Below are 23,598 nucleotides of genomic sequence, written 5' to 3'. Positions count from 1 at the left end.
CTATTGAGTTCTCTGTAATTTTGTTTTTGATTTGTAGGACTTCTTTATATATTTTGGATAGGTTAATTTTGTTAGTAATATGTATTGTGGGTACCTTCTCCCATTTTATATATTGCTTTTGCACTATTTTGTTAATAGAAAAAAATTATTTGTTTATATTTTTATTAATATTTGAATTTTAATATTCAGTTTTAAAATAATATTTTCTTAATTTTACATCAATATTTAAGAAATGATTTTACATCATGAGATTATGTTACTGCCTTTCTATATTTTTTAATAAATTTTATTGTTTTTTTCATATTTAGTTCTAAAATTCAGTGAGAATGGATTTTTTATTTTTTTCAAATAAATATTTTATTTTCCCAGCAATATTTGTTTAATAAGAACACTATTTCCCCATAATTCTATACTGTCATGACATGGTTATGTTTTTGTGCTCTCCATTCTATTCTATTCTACTGATTTGACTGTCTGAAAAAAAAATCTTATTTAATTATAATAGCTTTGTAAGTCTTGTCATCAGTAGAAAAAGTCCTTATACCATGTTCCATTCTTCAAGATTATCTTCATTATTCTTGACCCATTCCACTTTCACATAAATTTTAGAAGAACTTGTCAATTTTGACAAAATCGAGATTGTATTCTATTCATATATTAGCTTTAGAGAACTGGCATCTTTATAACATTGTTTTCTTTTGTGTTTTTTTACAATTTGTCTTATAGTTTTTTAAAAGAAATTTTATTCATCTATTTTAAAACGAGGGCAACATTCAGAGTTGTGTTATGTTTTTTTGCACTTGTAATCTTTTATAAGAACAAATTATAAGGTATAAACTCATGAAAAATAATTGATATTCTTAAACTAATTTTACCGCATATTTTTTAATCTTCTCGAACTAATTAGACTGAAAGCAAATTTCATTTTAAAAGAAATAAAAGGTAAAATCAATGAAGTAAATGGTGGTTTTAAAATGCTGCTTGCAAGCATTTTGGAATGAAACAATTCTACTTTTAATTTCATGGAAATGTTAACCAATGGTAATAAAGTGTTATGCTCGTTAAAATAAAGTGCATTTTTTTCATGCACATCAAAACTACTGAATTCCATATAAAACAAAAATCCATTCCAAAAATCACATTTTATTTTTAAATGATAGTAGGCCTATTTCTCGGTGCTGCGTGAACTATTCTACCCAATGGAATATGCTGGATGCATGGGTACAGCAGTGATAACTTAATGCTCGTAAGCCAATGGGTAACAGTTATAGGACAGAAGCACAGAAGCATTTTCTCACTTTTAATGTTCATTATTTGTTCGTAGTAGTTTCTTTGCCTTTTCTCTCCCCCCGCCCAACTATACTATCTCCATTAGCTAAGGTTTCTTACTCATTTGCTTTTCTCTTTGTCTAACACTTTCCTCTTTATCTTACTGACATTCTGCTCTTCTTATCCTACCCCTTATTTAAAGAACTCTTTAGCCACTTCTCACTTACCTCTATTTCTATCTTTACTCTTTCCTCTTTTCTCACTTCCTTTACAGGTCAGAATATGAAATTTAAATATATTTTGATTTTATATGTTACAATTATTGGATTGAATTATAATTTCCAGTCATTGTTTTAGGAGATTTATTTATTATTTTCTCTGTAAACAAACAGCAGCTGTTACAGAAGTATATTCTGTTTTTGTTTTTTATTACTATTAATCAGTGATTCCTGAGCATGTGAAGTTTTCTGCCCTTTCTCGTAGGCTTGTCTGTTGTTATACTACAGAAGAATGAGAAAAGGAGCTCTACATGCAGCTTTTATAGCTTTTATCACAATTATTTAATTATTCTTAGAACACAGCTGTTGCCTGGTTTTTGAATTCAAAAGTTGACTGATTTTTTTCTGAAGTCATATTAGAGGACATACTGTATAAGATACCCCAGGGAAATTGTATGAGAGCTTGGTGACCAGTTGAACTCCCAGGGGAACTCAAGCTGAATTACCGTCACTTCCCAGGAGCATAAATAAGTATTCTCTAGTTTCACCTACTTTCCAAAACACAGATCCTCTTTTCCTCTCCTTATACCATGACAGTGAAGCTTAAGAAATTTGAGTTCCAATCATACACACTTTCAACTCAAACAGCAGCAGAATCCCTCAGGAAAACACAATCACCTCTTTAATGAGTTAGCACACTAAGGGAGTCTTGCCTTTTAGGGTAGTAGGGAGATGACAAAGTTTATTAATTTACAGTGTTATAAATTTTAATAGTGGAATTTAAAATACTTGACTATCTGGATGCTTTTAGTTTATGTGGAGTGGGGTGTTTTATGCAGTCTTCTAAATCATATGCCAGAGGTACCCACTTACTCAAAACACAGAGGCAGTTCTGCTCATGATGTATGGGTGGCAATTAAGGTCAACAAAAAGAAGAGGAAAAAAAATGAGGAAACTTCACTGACCTACTTGTTACTATGAATAGAATGTTCTGATCAAGTGCAAAGAGATCAGCATATGGTCAAAAGGACACAACCCTCTGTTCTTGGTCATTCTCCCCTTCCTTCCTTTATTTCTATGTCAAGTGGACGATCTTCAGGTTCTGCCTCACATTTACTAGAGTAACAAGTTGAATTCTGACTTTATTCTAGACATGGGGGATAGAAAGACTATCTTCCAGAAACTGAATTTCAAAAGAAATATATGAATATTGCATTAAATAATAATAAAATTTACCCAACCTATTTAAAACACTTAGTCTTGTTCCACCTTTCCTTCTTGTTGTGGCATATATCAGTTTCTACTATTCTAACAGTTTTCTCTATTTTACTCTGTTACCATTGGTGGTATCTCTTCCCTACTAGAATGTAAACTCCATAGGACAAGTATATTTGGTCGTTTTGATTAATAGTGTTTCCAAACACCTAGGAAAAGTGCCTTAGGTAAAGTGGTATTGCTTACATGAAAGCATGACAGTTTACATGTAAGACCTGTCATGGATACTGTTGTGCATCATCAAGATCTCTTCCCGCACCCCACCCAAATAAAGCCAGTGTACCCATACCTCGCCATCTGGGCTATTGGTTGCTGATAGCCACTCACAGTTGTGTCTCTCACTGGGTATTGCCTTCAGCTGCAGAGAACTGCATTGCCTAAGATTACACATCTTTTAAAGGTGTAACCTGTGTCCAAAGACTGTATGATGCAGGGATATGAAAACTGGTCCTTTTCCCTTAACTTGGGACAAATCTGAATGGATGTATCAGCTTAAGGACTAGTCCAGTAAGATTAAGCCTCATTTGCAAGTGTGTTGTGAATGAGCTTCTCCTGCCTTACTTTTTAAAATTTCATTCCATTATTAGTTTCAAGTATATGGTACATTGGTTAGACATTTATATAGTTTATGAAACGATCCTCCCGATTTTCTTTCCACTGGCTCTATACCTAACCATTACATTACTGCCGACTGCTTTCTCTATGTCATACTCCCCATCCCAGTGACCACCTATCGACTACTAATTTGTACTTCTTTAACTCCTGCCTTATTTTAACAAATGTAGTTCCCCACAGCAAGCAACTCTCTTTTAGAGTTTGTTACCTGGTAATCTACTCTAAACCAAAATATATATGAAAGAATTGACTAAGTTTTCCTTGGAATATCAGGGATGGCTTTAATTGGTAGTTATTGGGTAAATAAGGGTAGAAACAGTATTCAAGTGAATGACACAACTTATACAAAGGCAGAGAAACATAGAATAATGCTTATATGTTTGTCATGGCTTCTGTTTTCTTTCATTCTCCTGATGAAGTCAGGGGTTATAAACAAAGATTTATCATTTCAATTTTATTGGTAGAAAACTAAAGAATAAAACTGGAATATAAATTTTCCTGGCCAGAGGATATATTCTTTATAACCCCTTTCCTCCTAAGACATTGACACCTCCCACTTCAAATGCCTTGGGATATAATTGAACATTATAGACTCATCAGTGTTATTAGTTGATTCAATAAGTGAAATATTGCCCTAAAGTAAAATAAAAGGATGCAATTTCCATTCATTAATAGTACATTTTAAGCTAATAGACTAACAGTTCCAAATCTATCCTTTAAGATTAATAACCTGGATATAGAACATGGCCCACAAAAGTGGCAGGTGGAAAAATGAATTATACTCACAAATTCTACAAAGCAATCTTTTTTTTCATAATTAATTTTGACTGTCTCTTTCACAAACTGTATTCTAGATCTGATAATAAGCTTCCAGATCTGTTTATGTTTTGCTTTCCTTCCTTCCTTTATCTTGGCAACTTCTGAGTGTATGAATACTCCATAGAAGTAATTTACAAGAGCTCTAGTAGGATGGACAAGCATGGAGACTTGTATAAGCAGTGTCCAGTACAGTGAAATGTAAACTTTTTTTTTTTTTGGAAATTCCTCAAAAAAAACTTTGAAAAATAGTACACCTTGCTTACTTGTATATTTTTAAGATTATATTATATTTAATCTATAATTTTGTGACATAATTGTAAATGGTTGCAGAGAGTTATAATTTCTGCCATGTTGTGAAATTGATATTTAAAAATAAAGTTGTCACATCATTCTTCTCAATGTTTCCAATGGACTCTAAGTACCATAGGGCTTTGATAGTCATCACCATCCATTGAAGAAATACTTGAGGAAGAAATTTTAAAATCAGTATTCTTTCTCCATAAGCTTATGTTTCCATTTGCTTTCTTCACATAATTTTATGCCAATACATTTTTCATAAAAATATTTTTATTGATTACACTATCATGTTCTCTGTAACAAAAATAAAAAATATATGTATGGTGTATGTATACACATGTGTATGTGTATATGTATATACATGCATATAAACTCACATATCTACAGAAGAAGAGAAATATATTTTTTAATCTTGTACTGACACAGAATTAATAAAACAATATATTAATTTTTTGGTAAATAATTTTAAACACAAAATTTGTTGGAAGTCTATCTGTTACTGGTATGAGTGGAGCTTTTCCCTTTTCAATGTATTCTTTACTGTTTGAAGAAGATAAGTTTCTATGTCAATTTCATTCCTGTTTCTGGTAGTTATCAGTATAAGTACTGAGAAAACTTATTTGCCCAAATAATTAGGTGGTCATGGAAGGAGCTTTGTTATAGTGATATCACTTACTTCTTTCAACTTTCTGAGTTATACATCCCCCACTCCCAAAGTCACACAGTGATCTAGCATTAGAAATTATTTTATGAAATACAAATTGTTCTTACCTCAACTGTGGTAAAGCAAAAAAAGAAAAAAAGCCATTGGCATTCTACAGTAATAGACTAGTGTGTGCACGCACGCTAGAGGTCCATACTTTTAATTGCAATGGGAAGAAAGATGGATTGAAAATAAAGTGATGGGAAAATAGAGCCAGAGGAGCACCCTTGTCTTAGGTGGATCAATATCAGTAATGAGTACACATGAAAATGGAACATCTGTAAACGATTTTACTTAAAACCATTTATATCTATATCCTTCTTATAAAAACTTATTTTCTGAGAATATCAGCACCCTAAATTGAACACTGCTAACCTAGTATGAATTAAGTGCTTGTTTGTGCAATCAATAAATGATTGTGAAATGAATAAGTATATGAATGAAAATTAATATTTTTAAGCTTATTTAGTTATGAGCAAGTTATTCAGTTTATAATTTAATTTTTTTACAATAATCATGCGTAATTTTTGACAATCATATTCAAAAAGCGTAAATTACAAAGTATATTTTCAAAGGCATGCTTTTGTGAACACTGGAATTAATAATTAATGAAGTTGTAATAATGTTACATTTGGAAGACACGGAGTTAAATTAACTTTAATTTGGAGTTTATGTTTCTTCTTATGTAAACAAAATATTTTTCTAGAACTTCAAACATTTTCTAGGCCTATATTCCTGAAACACTACGTCTTTTATGACTAATGAATAAAATTGTTCCAGTCCTGACTTACATCCATTGAGAAAGAGAAAGGAGACATTGAAAATAAGTAAGGGCTTCAACTTTAAAACTTTTGTTGAGCTGATAGTGATCATGGACAGGTTTACAATAAGAACTGAAGTTTCTTCTACCTAAAACAAGCTACCAGACTTAGACTGGAGCCCCACCATTAGAGATTCAGTATTCCTTTAGCAGATCTTTTTTTTAAAAAAAAATCCTTATAATAAAACTTTGTATTTGTAGGCAAACGTGATACATGTGAAAGGTATTGAACTTCCAACTTGAAGGCCCTACTTTGTTTTTTGTAATCAGATATGTTTTTCCTGGGCAAGGTAAAAGGGTCAGCCTGAGACTTGTTAGAGCCCTATGTGTGGGCCAAAGGCACGAGGGCCTGAATCGAAACAGTGAAGAGCTCAAAGGAGGGATGTATGATACATTAAAGATAAGATTACCAATTTTGCCTGTGGCTGGCCAAGTGCTTTTTCAGCTACTTAGATTGTCTATATCAGTATAATTGAAGTGATTTGCCATGTGCTAGTGCCATAAATGGGAACAGAGAGCAGATGTCTTGGCACACAGACCATGTTTTTTTGACAAGAGGCCTCCACGAGTAGTGTCTCCAAGTAGCTTTGGAAAGCTGTCTATTCAAAATGTAACAATTGGAAAGGTCTTCCTCACCGACTACCTTTTTTCCAGTCATTAACACCCTAGATTGCCATGCTTCCTTGATCTCCAGGTGCACCTTTCTTGCCAATCTTGACTTGAGGCAAACCTCACCACTTATAGTCAGTATTCTTGCTTCTAGTCTGTTGAACAAGCTGCCAAATACCACGAGGGAGTGGTTCTCTTTGGCTCCACAACAAATTCATATTACTCAGCTTTAACGGGGGCATCATTCATGCTCTCCTATATGTAGTTGGCTCTATACTTCCTTTCCACAGCACCTGGGCTCAACCATTTTGACTCTTCTCAAGCCCTACACTTATCTTACCATCTTCATTAGTGATCAATATCTTCATCTCTTCTGAGATCAAATAGCTTTTGGCACATAAAACTGTTATAGCATTTAATCATTTTGTATTATTTCATCTATTTCACACTTGAGAAACTGGATACAAAAAAGGCAAGTGATCTATGGCCATGCCACCCTGAACAAGCCCGATCCCATCTGATCTCGAAAGCTAAGCAGGGACGGGCCTGGTTAGTACTTGGATGGGAGGCCACCTAGGAAGACCAGGTATTGTAGGAGTAAAAAATAAAAAATAAGGGATTGTAAACTGACAAGGTCCTTGCAGTCTGTAAGGTCTACAGAGGGTTGCCTCGCCTGAAAAAAAAGAAAAGGCAAGTGAATAGTCCAAGGTCACCCAGCTGATAAGAGGCAGAGTCAGATTTAAGTGTTAAGTTTCTTAAATCCAAATTTGCCTCTTTCTATTTTGTTAAAGCTCTATTATAAGGAAAAGCAATTTTCCATAATAAAAACAACTCCAGAATCTCGAAGTGGAAAGTAAATCTTCAGAACATGGACTGATAACCCAACAGTTTAGAACTATCACCTCAACCTCTCTTCTTCCTCTTTGCTTTGCAAAATTAAAATAATCTGGCAATTATATTTGTTCACAAAGATGAACCACATTCCTTCAGTGGTTAAAAACACTTTCTCTTGGGTTAAAATGAAATAGCTAGTCGAAATGGAAGTTTCCCAAAGACTTCACGAACTATAGCTTTTTGTTCTTTTTTATGCTTATTGTGTCACATGCATTTAACTTTTGTTTATTTTCTATTGGTGTTTGGGGAAATTCGACACAGTTATACTCTCTCGCTTGCGAGGGCTAATGCAATATACAGTCCTGGGGTTGGCAACCTCTAAAATGCCCTCCAATAATCTCTATCTCCTAGCATTCTCACCTGTGTGTAATCTCCTTCCTGAGAGTAAGGGTTAGACTAATTGATTCACCTCTCACAAACATAAATATGTAGTAGTGATAGAATGTTGCTTTCAATATTGTTATAAAAAGACCGTGGCTCTCATCTTGGGAGCTCTCTCTGAGGGCCTGCTCACGCACACGTGTGCCTTCTCACCCGTCTTCTCTCTCTCACTAAAGCTTACCAATAGCTCAGTAAGCTAAAAGCAGATTCTTCCCCTGAAATTTTCTTTCCCTTTTATAGTCTTCTTCCTCAAATACTGATTTTCTTAAGGACATAAATAATGGCATATTTACCTCTTTCTTCCTCGCACAGTCTAATGTTTTTTTTTTTCTGACATATTAAGTATTATATCATGATGTTTGAATCAATGATGCATCTCATATGCTTCAGTCAGGATACATTTATTGAGTAAACTACTATTTGGTATCATTTGTCTTATAAAATTTAATCAGGGCATTTGTAAGCCACCACTTACAAATCAATATCTTTCTGGGACAACATAAAATGATGCACAGATGCACAGGTTATTGTTTCTGCAAATAATCCATTTGTGGAAATTGCATAAGACTAAAGTTAAAAAAAAAAAAGCCATCAGCTTAAACTATCATTAAACCTACATAGAAGTGTGTTTCTTACACTAATATCATTAATAAGTAATACCAAATGGTTTATAAACCCCCAGATGACATGATTAAAAATCTGATAGAAAGAATACCATAAAAGACCTTAGTTTACTTTAACAAAAAAGATATTTGACTTAATATCTTTTTGTGTTGTATATTTTTAATTTTAACAATTAATGCGGCACAGGGAAATTTTATGCTAATGTTAGTTTCTTGGTTGAGCCCTAATACCATTATCTGCTTTAATGAATAATTCATTCCCTGTTGAAAATCTAACTATATCATTTTTACTGAGTGTGAATGAAACTTTGAAGTGCAATTTAAGTTGAAAGAATTTAAGATTGTAGAGAATTCCCATAAACCATCAAAAAGTGCTGTGCTGGCGATATTACCTAGCGCTCAAGTGTAATCGCTTTACGGAAAGCTCATGTGAGATTCTAAATTTTGTTTCTTTTGTGAAAAATATTGATGGGATTCATTTCTTCCTGCATTTCCACACTGTGCAGAGACTGCTTCTACCTCTAAATATCTAAAACAATATGCTCTTTGTTCAGCTGCTGATCGAGAACCTGGAGAGTCACTGCAAAGAAAGCCTACATTTGCCCTTCCATTGCCATGTTTGCCATGGAGAGAAGTATTTTCTAGTAAAGAATCCCAACACTGTAAATGGCTTAAATATATCAACGAAGATTAATAAGTGGAATTAATAGATTCTTAGTTTATTGCACCCTAAAAACTCAATAGGTGAAATAGTGATGACCCGCTCTTAGGAGAGAAGCTTGTCAATGTAACTTCAAGAGTTTGTCATCAATCAGAGTATCTGCCCTTCCTGATTCTATAATTAGGGATGGGCACATCTGGGGATAAACATTTTCCTTAGAACTGGATACCTGCTAGTCATCATGGCTTACATGGCAAAACATTTTAAAACTGGGGCAACATTAGGTTTATACCTTGTCATGTGAGCAGACAGGAAACTTAGCAACATTCCATAATCAAACAAGCCCTGAAAAAGTAACAGAATAAATGTATTTATTCCAAGAAATGATACATTATTTCCTTATGTTCAAAATGAATCTTGTAATCATGTACTTTCCTTTATTACTTTAGCCAAGAGGAAGTTCACATTAAAATTTATAACACAATTTTAACAGGTGGGGCTACAAATGTCATGCACTGAAACACTGATTCTAATAAACAGTTTTTATTAATCAGATTTATTAGATAACTGTGCTAAAAAGAGCATCTCAACCAGTACCCCTAAAAGACACACATATACGTTCACCTTCTTAACTAAATCTCAGCTTGACTCTCTTGCTATATCCGTTCTCCAAAAGTCTCAGTCACAGAGGTGTCTGGATGAAGCACTTCTATGGCAGAACCATGACCAGAATTGAAGTAAAAGAAAATAGTAGGAGAGTCCTCTCTTCATCTAAATCTTTAAACGCTCATTTACAAACTGTTGTCTAAGTGGAGAGAAATACACTTGTGAGCAAATTGACCCTTTCAAGATTGAATCTTTTCAAAGACCTCAGATGTGGACAAAAGACTGGGATGCTCCAAATGGCTGGTGGGCTCTCTCTATCATTGAGACTACGTAACTGGTTTTAGTGAGCTACCGATGTTTTAGCCAAGTGATACTTGTTTTTAAGATCTCATAGCAGAACTAACCTAAAGTTCTTAGGCCGTATTGGACAGAAAAGATGATATGTAATGTGATCTTATTCTTTGAGATATGGTGATACTGATGCCAATCATGGTTGACTTTGGATTTCCTCCTTTTCTTTCAGTGAACATTATGAGTTTTATATAGATTAGACTCCCTGTCCAGATTTTGATTTTTAACACTTCATGGATAAGAGTCAGAGGAGCTTTAAAATCATCACCTGTCCTGTGGACTTTCAGACTCTCATTCTTTCCTAAAGCATTCTTACAAATTTAAAGGATGAGTTTGGGGATAGGGAAAGAAATGTTTAATTAAAATCTATGGCAATATCACCAAGAGGATAAAAATCTTTTGAATTTCCTTTTGTGCAGATAAAAAAATGCAGCCCTTCCATTTCTCTTAGATGTTATTTTCAAGATAAAAGCACTGAATTTCCAAACACTTCTATTGTCAGCTCTCTGGCATGTAACCCTATCTCTTGGAAAATAAGAAAGTCAGATATGTGCATAGACGCTCCTTAGCTTGAATCTGTGGCCATGGCACTACACCTTCTCTCTTAAATGTCATTTTATAAAACCAGGTTTTGCCTCGTTTGTATTCCCTACACATCTCTCCCTTTTTGTCTATGTTAGGTCTTTTAAATTTAGCTTCAAGAAAAGTGCTGTATTATGGAATCAAGTCCCCTTATCTTTTTTTCCCCAAAGAATCGTGTGCAATATTTATTTCCCTTGTGTTGCAATTTAAAACACACAGGAAAATGTGTTGAATACCATCACTCTAGCTCTCATCTCTCTATCAAGATATACACATTTTTATAGAGTATTTAATGAAGAGAAGCTATACATTTCTTTATTTTCTGCATAGCCTCTCAGAATTTAGATGTCTAAAACTAAGGAAGTATTTACTTGTAATGCTCAGCAGGGTAAATTTTTGTTTGTTTGTTTCACAAGGTGAATAATAAATAGAATTCCATATTAAAAACAAATACATTTACAACCTAACTCACTGCTGTGAACTGTTATTCTGAGGGTTATAAAACACGCACATATTTATGATGTTTTATTCACAGTCAGCATTCAATAACCATTTAACGTATGAGGGGTAAGTGAATAAGAATGGTAAAATTGTAAAGAATCCTCATTTACTCAAAGTAGTACATCAATTAGACTGCTTAAAATAAAGATGTTATTAATTTTTTTCCCTATTTTTTCTCCACAAGTAAAAATTTAGATTGGATGCCTGTGGCCTTTCACTTAGGAAAATGGGTAAATTTCTGATGACCTGCCATTAAATTTCATGAGTCATTTTTTTTTTTCCCCCTGCAAAGATTACTGGTCCTGTGAGTAAAAAAAAAAAAAAATTCAAATGGTCAGACATATGATTTTTAAAAGAAATTTTCAGGCAAAATTAGCTACCATGGATATAAATTCATTGATCTAGTTTAGCTGTTGAATTTATATATTAAATGGAATTGGTTAATTTTCAAAAGATCTACTCAGGAATTATCAATTTTTTAAACTGAGGAATTTAAAGTATGAAAATATTCCTCACTGCTCTTCTGCTATACTTTTAAATGATGCTTGATAATTAATAATAGAAAAAATAGTAGAGAAGAAAGAATTAAATATATTGATTTCAAAGATATCAGTTAGAATCACAATGTAAAAACAAAACTTCTGTTTTCAACTTCAGTCACATTTAAAAAGGTTTTTAGCACCCAGAATTATCAGTGACTGTATGGAGCATGTAAATCCTCCAGGAATTAAAAAATCGTAGAAAAAAAATCATAAAAAGGGACTCTTTTGAGGTAGGTAGTGCTTTTGTCACTAGAATCTTTCTAAGAAAAGCAGTAGCATTTAAGTTTTGCAGGTTTTATCCAACACAGTTTTAAAAAATGAAAAAGTGAGAAATAGTGTTTTGGATATTTTTTAGAAACATAATTTAGATAATATGTGACAACTACAATTAATGAGCCTTGTTTAGGTATAATTCTCTGAAAGTTTTTAAATAACCTTTCTGTTCAGTATTAGTCCTGAAATACTTTCAGGAATTGTTGGATGGGTTCCATTTTTAAGCACTTTTCTTTAATAGTAATTTTTAAAGAATTTCATAAAAACTTTTGAAGAAAATAAATTTATGCATTTAAAGTCAATTGATCTTTGACAAGGATGCCAAGGACACAAAATGAGTATCTCCTCAATAAATGGTGTTACAAAAACTGGATACCTACATGCAAAAGAATGAAATTAGACCCTTATATCATATATAAAAGGTGACTCAAAATGGATTAAACACTTAGATGTAAGACCTGAAGCCATAAAACTACTAAAAGACAATACACAGAAAATGCTTCTTGATACTGGTCTTGGCAATGATTTTTGGTTACGACATCAAAAGCACGAGTAACAATAACAAAAATAGACAAATGTGATTACATCGAACTAAAAAGTTTCTACACAGAAATGGAAACAATCAACAGAATGAAAAGACAACATATGGAATGAGAAAAAAAGTTTACAAACTGTTTATCTCATAAGAGGTCAATATCCAAAATATATAAAGAAATTATATAACTCAATAGCAAAAAATGAATAATTCAATTAAAAAATGGGCAAAGGACATACAAAGATATTTTTCCAAAGGAGATATACAAATGGCCAACATGCACATAAAAATGTGTTCAATCATCAGGGATAACAAGTGTTGACAAGGATATGGAGAAATGGGAATCTGTATGCAATGTCAGTGGAAATGTACATTGGTACTGACATTGTGTAAAACAGTATGGAGATCCCTCAAAAATAGAACTACCTTATAATGCAATAATTCCACTTGTGGGTATATATCCAAAGGATATGGAAACAATCTAAATGTTCATCAACAGATGAGTGGATAAAGAAAATCTGAGATCTCTATACCTATATAGGTATACTTACATATACACAAAATACAGTTCTATTCAACTATAAAAAAGGAAATCGACATTTGTGACAATTTGGTTGTTCCTGGAGGGCATTATGCTAAGTGAAATAAGCCAAACACAGAAAGACAAATACTGCATGTTCTCATTTACATGTGGAATCTATAATAATCAAGCTCATAGAAGCAGAGAGTAGAATAGTGGTTGCTAGAGGCCAGAGGCAGAGTGACATGAAGTAATATTGGTCAAAGGATAGAAAGTTTCAGTTATTCAAGATGTGAAATTTCTGGAGATATGTATGTGTGTGTGTGTGTGTGTGTGTGTGTGTGTGTGTGTGTGTGTGTGTGTTTGTACACACATACATACACATATTTAGCAGTACTGTATTGTATACTTGAAATTTGCTAGGAAATAGATCTTAAATATTCTCACCAAGGATCCACCCCCAAAAAAGAATATTGTAATTATATGAGGTGATGGATATACTAATTAGCTTGATTGCGGTGATCATTTCATAATATATATGATATAAAGGTATCAAACATCAATTGTATACCTTAAATAAAAAAGAATAGGTTAATACCCTGAATGAATTATATTCTAATTATCCAATATAATTGTGAAATCTAATTATAAGTATAATTTATAAAATAAAATTAATGGAATCTAACTTATAAAACAACAAAGTTATAAATACATTTTTGTTTTGGAGTTGAACTCCAGTTATTCATCTCCGAATACTGATTAATTGTTCAGCCAAGAGTAGTCTCAGCCCTGGTTTTGTTTTACTATCTCTTTTCTTGTTGGCATAGGTCTTTCATCTTCTAAAATAGTTCTTCCTCTATCTCACACCAGTGTCAGAATGGTAATTTCCTCATAATTGAGTTCATTTATACATTTCAGAACCATCTTATTTTTCTATAATTGTTTAAAGATGTTGCTTTATTTGCTGTTTTAAACAAATAATATAAATAACAAAAAAAATGAGGGAAGAACCTAAGATTTTACTTCTCTTACACCCTCTTAGCTGCCTGTGACTACTCTAGAGGGTTTCCATTATTAACGCCATCAAACAGTGAATGGGGCTAGGGGTGTTTCTGTAGACTGTTCCAGACATTCTCCTAGCATTTCTACTTTGATTACTTTATGATTTAGAACATTCTGTTTATATGTTTTTGGTTCACTTATGCATGGGTTATCTGGGCTTCCGCTTCTGTGTAGCTCTGTTTGGAGAAGAAAAAGGAGGAAAATAAGCATTTCATATATCCTCAAAGGACAGAGGGACACATTGCTTTCAGGTTGTTTAAAAAATTTATTCAAAATAATATTAGTTTAGAGATTTAAAATAAACAGAACACCCTGCCAACCTTTTGATAATGCTCTATCTAGAATGCTGCTTTCCTTTGCTACAGTTTTTGTTATTGGACCTACTCTTTAAAATTAATTATGACAGAGTTTCTCCAGGTCATCTACTATGATTTCTTCAGTAAACTTCAGTAAACTTTCTTCTAAATCATGTAGCACTTATTTACACTACACAACCTAGTATGTTTGTACAGTCTGGTCATTTTTTCTATTTGTTTCTGAAGGTTTTTTTTTTACAAAAACATGTAAAACTTGAAGGATAGAATTGTGTCTTATACTTGTTTACACATTTTAATTACATACCTAACTCAGTGTGGTACAAACAATAGCACTTAATAAATAATTTCTGAGCTTATAAGAATTTTTTGACAGATGATCTAGTATTAGCAAAATTCAGCCTTTGATGATGGATACTCAAAGTGACAAACTAAAGATGATTCTGTCAATTATCTTTTCCAACCATAGAGGTACTATCCAGAATGGAACCACAGATGGGAAGGTCCGCCTTTCTATACCTCTCGTACATTTAATTTCCCATTGCTGAACTTATGCTTTCTTCTTAAATATAGTCTTTAAAAAAATCACTTTCAAATGATTAGAAACAGGTCGTCTCTCTAAAGGGGAAACTAAGTAATTACTAGGGAGAGTTAGAGAGCATACTATAGGTGAAGAGTCAGTTTAAAAGTTGAACTTATGGTCCTGAATGACTTGCAATATTTGTGTTAAAAAAAGAGACCTGTAAAAGTGGAAAGAAATACTAAACCATGGACTAACTGGATGTGGTAAAATGTAATATTGTTGCTTCAAACATTGGGCTTACCTAGGGTAGCAGGGCTCCACAAAAATTTATCATCATAAATGACAGCATGATTAAATCATTAGGGGTTGCAAGACAGGACATCATCTAACATTCTCTCCAGTGCCACAGTGAGATTATGATGCTGAGAAGGCATTTAATTTCTTTATCACGTGTGTAGAGAAATGGGAGATTCTTTCAGTTATCTCTCTCAAATTAGGATGTGGCTTGAAGTCATAAAAGATAAAGTATGAATATTTTTAGAGCATAAAAGGAGAGAGAATACCTAGAACTGATGTTGACCTAGACCCACATAGCTGGCACCAGTCAACTAACTTCATATACCAACAATTGAAGCCAAAGAGCCACTTTTCTTTTTTTCTACCTTTATTTCTTTGATCTTATGTGTCACTTCTGGATATTTGTTTCGACACTGTGGTCTTTACAAGTTGAGTTTACATTTGACATGAAAGCTTTTGGCCTGAAGATGGTCCCTCTATGCTTTCAGTTAAAGTTAACCTCCCCAGATCTTCACATTTTGTATGACTTCATCCAGGCTGTGTGACATCAGTTGAGAGTAGCCCAAAATTACAGAGCCTCAAGCAGGTCCTTCTGTTACCCTTGAAAGTAGGGAAAAATTAAAACCTAAGAATTTGATCTAGATGAAAAACAAGAATTTTGTCCACATGTCATGGTTAAAGCAAGAAAATAGAAGTCACTTTGAGATTAAGTAATGTGAGTACCCATGAAGCAGACAAAGTTTCCTCTTGCAGATGCAGGAAGAAGACCCAGCAGCAAAGGAGACTAACCTCTTAGGAAGACAGATGAACAAACTCACCATTTTAAAATTGAAAAACCATCAATCAGAACAAGGAGATTCATAATAAGAATAAAAACTGAAAAGGAGTACTGATGGTATGCTGTAAAACTCTATACTTAGATATTCTACTTGGGGACCTGACAGTAGAAAGAAGTTAATGGTAACATATGAGTAGAACTACAACTCATCAAAGTCACTGGAAAGTAATCCCTTCCAATCATTGCTCTTATCCCATGTTGTAATCTGTGGTAATTTACTGATCAGTGACTCCCCACAACAAGAAAGTGAGTTACTCAAGGACAGGCAACATGCCTCCACTTTCATCTCCAATGCCACAGTCAATCGAGAGGCAAATATGCTACTTTTTCAGAGACTAAATCGACTAGTCAGTGGTGGACTCATTTTACAACTTTGTTGCTATATTTTGTATTCCTTATAGTGCCTATTGCAGGGATACTCACAATGGATACTAAGTGATCGCTGAACAAAACACATGATTACTGAATACATGAAGTTATCATGTTTTAAACTGTCTATTATCTCTGATAAACAGTTTAATTGGCCTGAAAGGAAACACATGCACATGTACACACATACTTGGGAGATAAGATTTTTCTCTTTATTTCTTGGCTTCTATGTTTACTTTTTCATCGGTCAGCATCTGGTCATATATGAAATAACTGTTTATAGGTTCAGTTAAATGTGGACAGGGTTATAGAGGTACGTTGTGTCCAACTTCGGACACTGAGCACAAGAAAGAGTATGGTCATCGAGGTTGCAATATTTTCTTGCTGAAGGAATTTTGGGGCCTCAGCATTTGCTTCAGTTCAAAGTGCCCCAAGCACCTTCTCATTAGCAATGGTAGAATCTACAGTAGATTAATGGGGAATCAAGGAGAATTGATCAGAGAGGATCTCAAGGTAATCCTGATGCTTTACTCTTAATTAAGTCAAGGAACCCTAGTGAGCTGTACCTTATAAAGGTCTGGGTTCACTTAGAAGAGAGTGTTTTTGCATGCGAACATTAAGCCAAGGCAGTGTGTCCATGAACGATAGGCTTAATTACAACTATTTTAGCTAGTATTGACAGGCTAACTAGAGGGATTCTAGGAGAGATAAGAACTAAGTCAACTGGATTTATTTATAAATGCAATACAATTAAGTAAATATTGTTCACAATGATAGAAGGGAGTTAAGTATGACTTAGAAGAAATTTAATAAACAAAGTAGAATATACAGTGTCCATGAGATAATTTTTTGAAACCTTTTGGAATACTAGAGGAAATTGTACTAACAGTTGAATCAGCTAGAGAAGCTTTTCTGTTGTATACAAATTTAAACTGGTTTTCCCTAGACAGAAAATGAATCCTTCCTAATAATAGTTGAGTCTAAGTCTACTGACCAAGATTTGTGCAGATCTAGAAAAGATTGCAGAAAACACCATACTGGGCAGCAAAGAAAATAGACTTGTGAATTTATATTTCTCTGAGGGACTTATTATCCTTTTTCTGGTATATAAGTAATCCCTCTATTTGAACATGGCTTTTTAATGTTTTTAAATTCAGTATTATCAAAAATATATTTTTGCATGGGTAGTAAATCAATTCAGCTCAGTTCAACAAACATCATTGAACTCTTCCTTATACAAAGTTTGTTTTATGTGGAAGGATAGTAAAGACACACACAAGTATACATCATTTTAAGACCACATTTTTTTGAATGTTGTCATGGACCTGAAGCAAGAAAACATCTGTTTTACCAATACATGCATACATATGCTTGCTATTTAATGGTTTAATTATGTGCATGCTTATGGTGATGAATTTGAGCTGTAAAAAAATGAGTATTTATTAAATAGTTTATTGGTAAATTCAGAGTCATAGTTTTTTCTAAAGTAATTTCAAAGTTAAAAATTAAATATATGGCTCTAAATGATATTAAATTTTCAGAAAAATGGAAAATAAGTTAAAGTTGGAAAAAAGATTTTTTTGGAAATATTTTATTTGGAAAGGTACTATTTTTACAATTAGTGGAGAGATTATTGAAACTGGCATGTCACCCTTAATTTTGTTCAAAATAAGTGAGATAGCATTCCATATATATAAAAAAGTAAGAACATGTGAGATTTAAAGCATTAAGTTTGTTAGAAGTCACTTATACAAAGGATTTGACACATTAAATATAAGTATATGGCAATAAACTATCTGAAAGTTACTTATAATTTGAAGTTTGACAAATGAGTTTAACCTGACCTGCCTTATATAATTGAATTTTGTACTTCATATCTAATTAATGTGAGCTTCTTACAGATATACTTTCTGTAAATAAAAATTGATTGAATTTAAATTTTTATAAGGTAAAATTAAATGTAAATAAGGTCGAAGAGAGTCTAATGGGAAATTTTCATTGTTCTCCAATTCATTTGTTCGATGATATCAATTACAAGAGCAGAAATTATCATGAATTGGGCTATTTTTATTTGATCTTATTTTATTCTAATTAATGAGGAGCTACATACCTTTTAAAAGGTAATGAGCCTGCAATAATGCACTCCTCTCCTCTGGCTTTGAATGCAGTCATTGTGGATTATAAATTTGAAAAATAAATACATAAAGCATCTGCCCATGAGAAAGAGGCAAGGACATGCATAACATGAAAATAGTTATGCTTATGGGAAAATGTTTAAATTTGGACAATATATATGTTTGGCTACTTTGTTTAAATTCAAAAAATAAATGGAGCTCTTTACAGGCACCCTAATTTTAACAAGAGTGAAGATGTCAGAGTAAATTTAACAGCAACAGACCTAAAACCATCAATGCAAAAAAGGTGGAGTTTGAAGTCATTCACATTCTATCTTGGTAGTTATGAAGGAGCTTTAATAGATTATTTGAATTGTACTGTTCTTAAGTTCAATAAGCTTTGACAATTGTATATGCCTGTGTAACCACCACCAAAACACTCTGAAAAGTTCCCTCTTGCCCTTTCTTGTCACTTTCCCACATACCCCTAGGGCAATGCATTCTAACTTTTACCATGTATTATTATGCCTGTTCTAGGACTTCATGTAAATGAATCGTATAATATGAATTCTTTCGTGTCTATTTACGAGGCTTCTTTCAACATGACTTTTGTGATTCATCCATATTGAGTACATGAGTAATTTTTCTTCTGAATATACCATAATTGGTTTATCTATATTCCTGTTTATGAATATTTGGGTTGTTTTTAGGTTTTGACTATTATAAATAAGGTTGCTATGAATATTCTTGTGCAAGTTGTTCTGTGAACATATGTTTTCATTTCTCTTGGGAGAGTACCTAGCAGTGGAATGTTGGGTCATTGAGTAAATATATTTTTACCTTTATAAAAAAACTGCTGAACAATCTGTTTGTCTTCCTATTTATTGGGCACTTTGTTAGTAGTGTTTTTGTGATTTTAAAAAGTAGTTGAAAAGCAATTTACCTTAATACAACAATTCTATATAATGGCCCCTTAAGGATGTTCACATCCTAATCCCTGGAATGTATGAATAAAGTATGTTACATGGCAAAGAGGAATTCAGGTTACAGATAGAATTAAGGCTGCTAATCAGTTAACCTTGAGATGGGAAGATTATTCTGGATTATCTGGATGAGCCCAATAATCACAAGAGTCCTTGTAAGTGGAAGAGGAAAGGAGAGAGAAGAGGGAGAACCAGAGAGATGGCAGGAGGAAGACTCACCCTCAAACTTGCTGGTTTTGAAGACAGAAATGCAGCTACAAGCCAAAAAAGGCCTGCAGCTTCCAGACCTCTAGAAAGCGACTTCTAGCTAGAAGAAGCAAGGAAATGAATTGTTTTCTAGAGCTGCCCTAGAACTTCCAGTAGGAACGCAGCCTTGCCCACACTCTGATTGTGTCCTGAGACCAGTAGAACTGAAATATAGTCAAGTTGTGTTGTTTCAGCCATTAAGTCTGTGGTAATTTATAACAGCAGCAATAGGAAACTAATATACCTACAATGAGATCAAATCTATTAAAAACATGATGTTGAAGCTTCTAATTGACATTAAGGACCCCAAATTGTGATTTTGTACTGTTCCGGTGTGTTTAGATTGATCCACATGTTTACCATTTTGCCATACTATATTTACAGTATAAATTTTACTTTACCCAAAGGATATTCTGTATGTCTCTTGATAGAAAAAAAAAAAATTCAATTTTGGCCTTATTGTTGAAAATTAGTTTAGTGACTTTAGGATTCTAACTCGACAGTTATTTTCTCTTAGCATATTGAAAATATCATTCCATTTCTTTTTCTGGCTTCCAATAATGCTGTGGAGATACCAGCTATCAATAATTTTCTTTTAGAGATAACTGATATTTTCACATTGGCTGCTTATAGTGTTTTCCCATCTGTGTTTGATGTTCTTCATTTTTTCTATTATGTATCTAAGTGGGGATTTTTTAAATTTAGTTTATCATACATGGGAATTTTTGGACTTCTTGAATGTGATATTGGTGTTTCTTTTTTTCTTTTTTTAAATGCCTACAGCACCTGCTCTTCCTAGGTGGTCTCCCATCCAAGTACTAACCAGGCCCAACCCTGCTTAGCTTCTGAGATCAGATGAGATCGGGCATGTTCAGGGTTGCATGGCTGTAGACGGTATTGGTGTTTCTGATCCATATAGGAAACATCTCAGCCATTCTCTTTTTGAGTATTTCCTTCCTTCCTTCCTTCCTTCCTTCCTTCCTTCCTCTTCCTTCCTTCTTCTTTTCTTTCTCCCTCCCTCCCTCTTTCCCTTCCTTTCTCTCTCTCTCTCTCTCTCTCTCTCTCTCTCTCTCTCTCTCTCTCTCTCTCTCTCTCTCTCCCTCCCCCCCCCCTCTCATTCTCATTCTCATTCTCATTCTCATTATTTCAGGTTGGTATTCTGATTACACATGTATTGAAACTCTTCATTCTACCCTCTGTATATCTTAACTTTCTTTTATATTTTTTGAGCCTCAAAAAATACTTTTCTTTCAAGGCTCTCATTTCAGTTTGGGGCTTTAGGGGCCTCATTTGGAAGTTGTAAGATGAACATTGGCTTCTTTTGGCACTCATGCTTATAATCAAAATTGTTCTTGAGACAACCTATACTTCTGATAAAACCAGGGGAGTGTTATACACAAAAGTATAAGAATGGGAGGCAAAAGAAAACTTCAGAATTTTACACTAGTTATTTCTCTTTTATCCAATTTATTCATTCATTGATTGATATGTATGTATTGAGTATTTATTATGTTCCAAACTCTGCCAGATACTAGAGATAAAGTTAAACTAGGTGTTATATCTTGTTTTGTGAAACTTAATCTTTGGGGGAAGTGAGAAACTAGATAATAAAGCAATATCTATTGATTTTTTTTCCTCTATTACAAATGAGAACTTAGGTTAGTGAATGCTCTGATTGCTCCTTAGCCTTCTGTTTAATGGGATGTGTGTCTTTACCCCCCCTGCCTTCGATTTTGCAGTATATTATTTAAAAAAAAAAAAAAAACACTAGAATTGGACTGTCTGAGTGAAAATGTCAACTCCGATAATAAACAACTGTGTAACTTTGGACAGTTTATGTTACACCTCCAAGAGTCCGATTCCTCATTTATATAATAAGGCAATAATGGTACATTCCTTAAAAGGTTATTATTAGAATAAATTGAGTTAACATCCCTAAAAGCACTCAATAAATATCTTCTTGTATTACCTTTGTCCATTTAAACAAGGACCTCTCTTCCATAGTCCAAATTTACTTTAAGATGTTGTTTCTCCTTGTTAAATGTTGTGCACAGTTTTATTTATGATTTACTAATTATTATTATTTTCTTGGAGGGAAGTCAGTCTTTTTTAACATTGCACTTTCATTGTTTTAGGCTCCTGATATCATGTGACAGTATGTGTATCCATTAAAGTATTAACAAAATTTAATAAAAAATAGAAATGAGACAAAAATAAAGGACCAAATCTGAAGGAGCATTCTACATCCTGTTTTACAGCATGCTCTATATAACCAAAGGAAAAGAAATAAATATATATTATCAGCAGAAATTGGCTAAGAGCAATTAAGGTTAAATGTTGTTATAATTGTTTTTAATAGAGGAGAAGGAGAAGGATCAGCTGAGGGAATTAACTGTAGTTTTAAGATAACATAACATAGGGAAAGAAGAACATAAATGTTGCAGCTACAGCCCAGAAAAATGAGTTTTTGCTCAGTAATGTGCAAACTTAGAAAAATTACCCTAGACAATTGGAAACAACTGTTTATTCTGGTAATTTTATCCAATTTTAACAGTTAGCATTAATTGCTAATGTTAATTGCCTTTCATGACAAGATCTAGGACTCAACCCTTCTCTTAAGTATATTTTTTTAGTTTTCCATTTATTTATTTGATTATTTATCCATTAAACTATGTTATTTATATTCATTTTCAATCCTAAGGTAAATTCTTTATCCAGGCTCATTTATCTAAAATAAATAAATAAATATATATATATATTTTATCTAGGCCCCAAAACATATTTCAGCTTCAAATTGAAATATGCATCCTTATATAGGTGCTCAAATACTGATGTACTAAGGCTGTCACCTTCTGCATCAGTAAATCTGATTAAGCCTGTTCTCTCTTACACATATTCCTGGGGTCTGTCATGACTGGGACACTCAAATGAAATCATTCATTCCATCTTTTGATGCTTTTCAACAGGGCTGATGTCTCAAAGTAGGTTTCCTAGAAGCAGAGACTAAGAAAAAGATTTGCATGCAGCAAATTTTGGGGGGAACATTCTTAAGATCAAATCTCTGTGGAAGTATTGGAAGCAGGAATGAGCAGAAGGGAAGTTGTGGATGTGGCAAAGGCCTTAGCAATTCATATGAGAGCTTTGAAGCCTGGGTAGCTCTTCAGATTTGTCCAAGCTAAAGACAAGTCAGTCAGGCATTTGGTACCCTGTATTGACCTTGAAGGAGGAGGCCTGATCTTGGGTGAGCTGTCTCTTCAGCTAGAAGCAAGTAATGGAGTGTCTCAGCTGAGGATTATGGACCATCACCACTTCCAAGAGCTGGGCAATGAAATCTTCAGCTGAAGGCAAGAGCTGGTGCCCTACACAGCTTATTACCATTTCCCCTAAAAATCTTCAGCTTCCTACTCTCTAATCTATTCTGCTTTAAAAGCTTCCACCTCCTTTCTAATTTGCTTTCCTATTTCTCAGACTAAAGGACTTCCAGCCTTCATTATGTGGTCTCCACAGTTCACTGAGGCTCTATACCATAGGCCATTGCCTTTGAAAAATATTTAAGCCCTGAATATCGTAATGAGTCATTGACACTTTTCTGATAGATTTAGGGATTTCTATAACTTAAAGAAATGTGACAAATCTGTGAGAAGATTAGTAAAATATGATTTTGACTTTTCATTTATATTTTAACTTAAGAATATTTTTCTTTTTAGTATTCTCTTTCCAACTCTGAAAATTGGAAAGAAAACACACAATAAATATAT

At 33.4% G+C, this 23,598-nt stretch overlaps 2 pseudogenes; one reads left to right on the top strand and one right to left on the bottom strand.

Moving 5' to 3' along the window:
* Positions 1-7,104: 7,104 nt before the first annotated feature.
* LOC118601008 lies at positions 7,105-7,223 on the top strand (annotated as a pseudogene).
* A 13,391-nt stretch (positions 7,224-20,614) lies between these two features.
* Positions 20,615-20,733, bottom strand: LOC118600471 (annotated as a pseudogene).
* Positions 20,734-23,598: the final 2,865 nt, after the last annotated feature.

The sequence above is a fragment of the Rousettus aegyptiacus genome, unplaced genomic scaffold (genome assembly GCF_014176215.1).
Source record: "Rousettus aegyptiacus isolate mRouAeg1 unplaced genomic scaffold, mRouAeg1.p scaffold_m13_p_3, whole genome shotgun sequence".
NCBI classification, from domain to species: Eukaryota; Metazoa; Chordata; class Mammalia; order Chiroptera; family Pteropodidae; genus Rousettus; species Rousettus aegyptiacus.
Note: the sequence above shows the minus strand (reverse complement) of the source record. Positions and strands in the feature narration are given on the sequence as shown.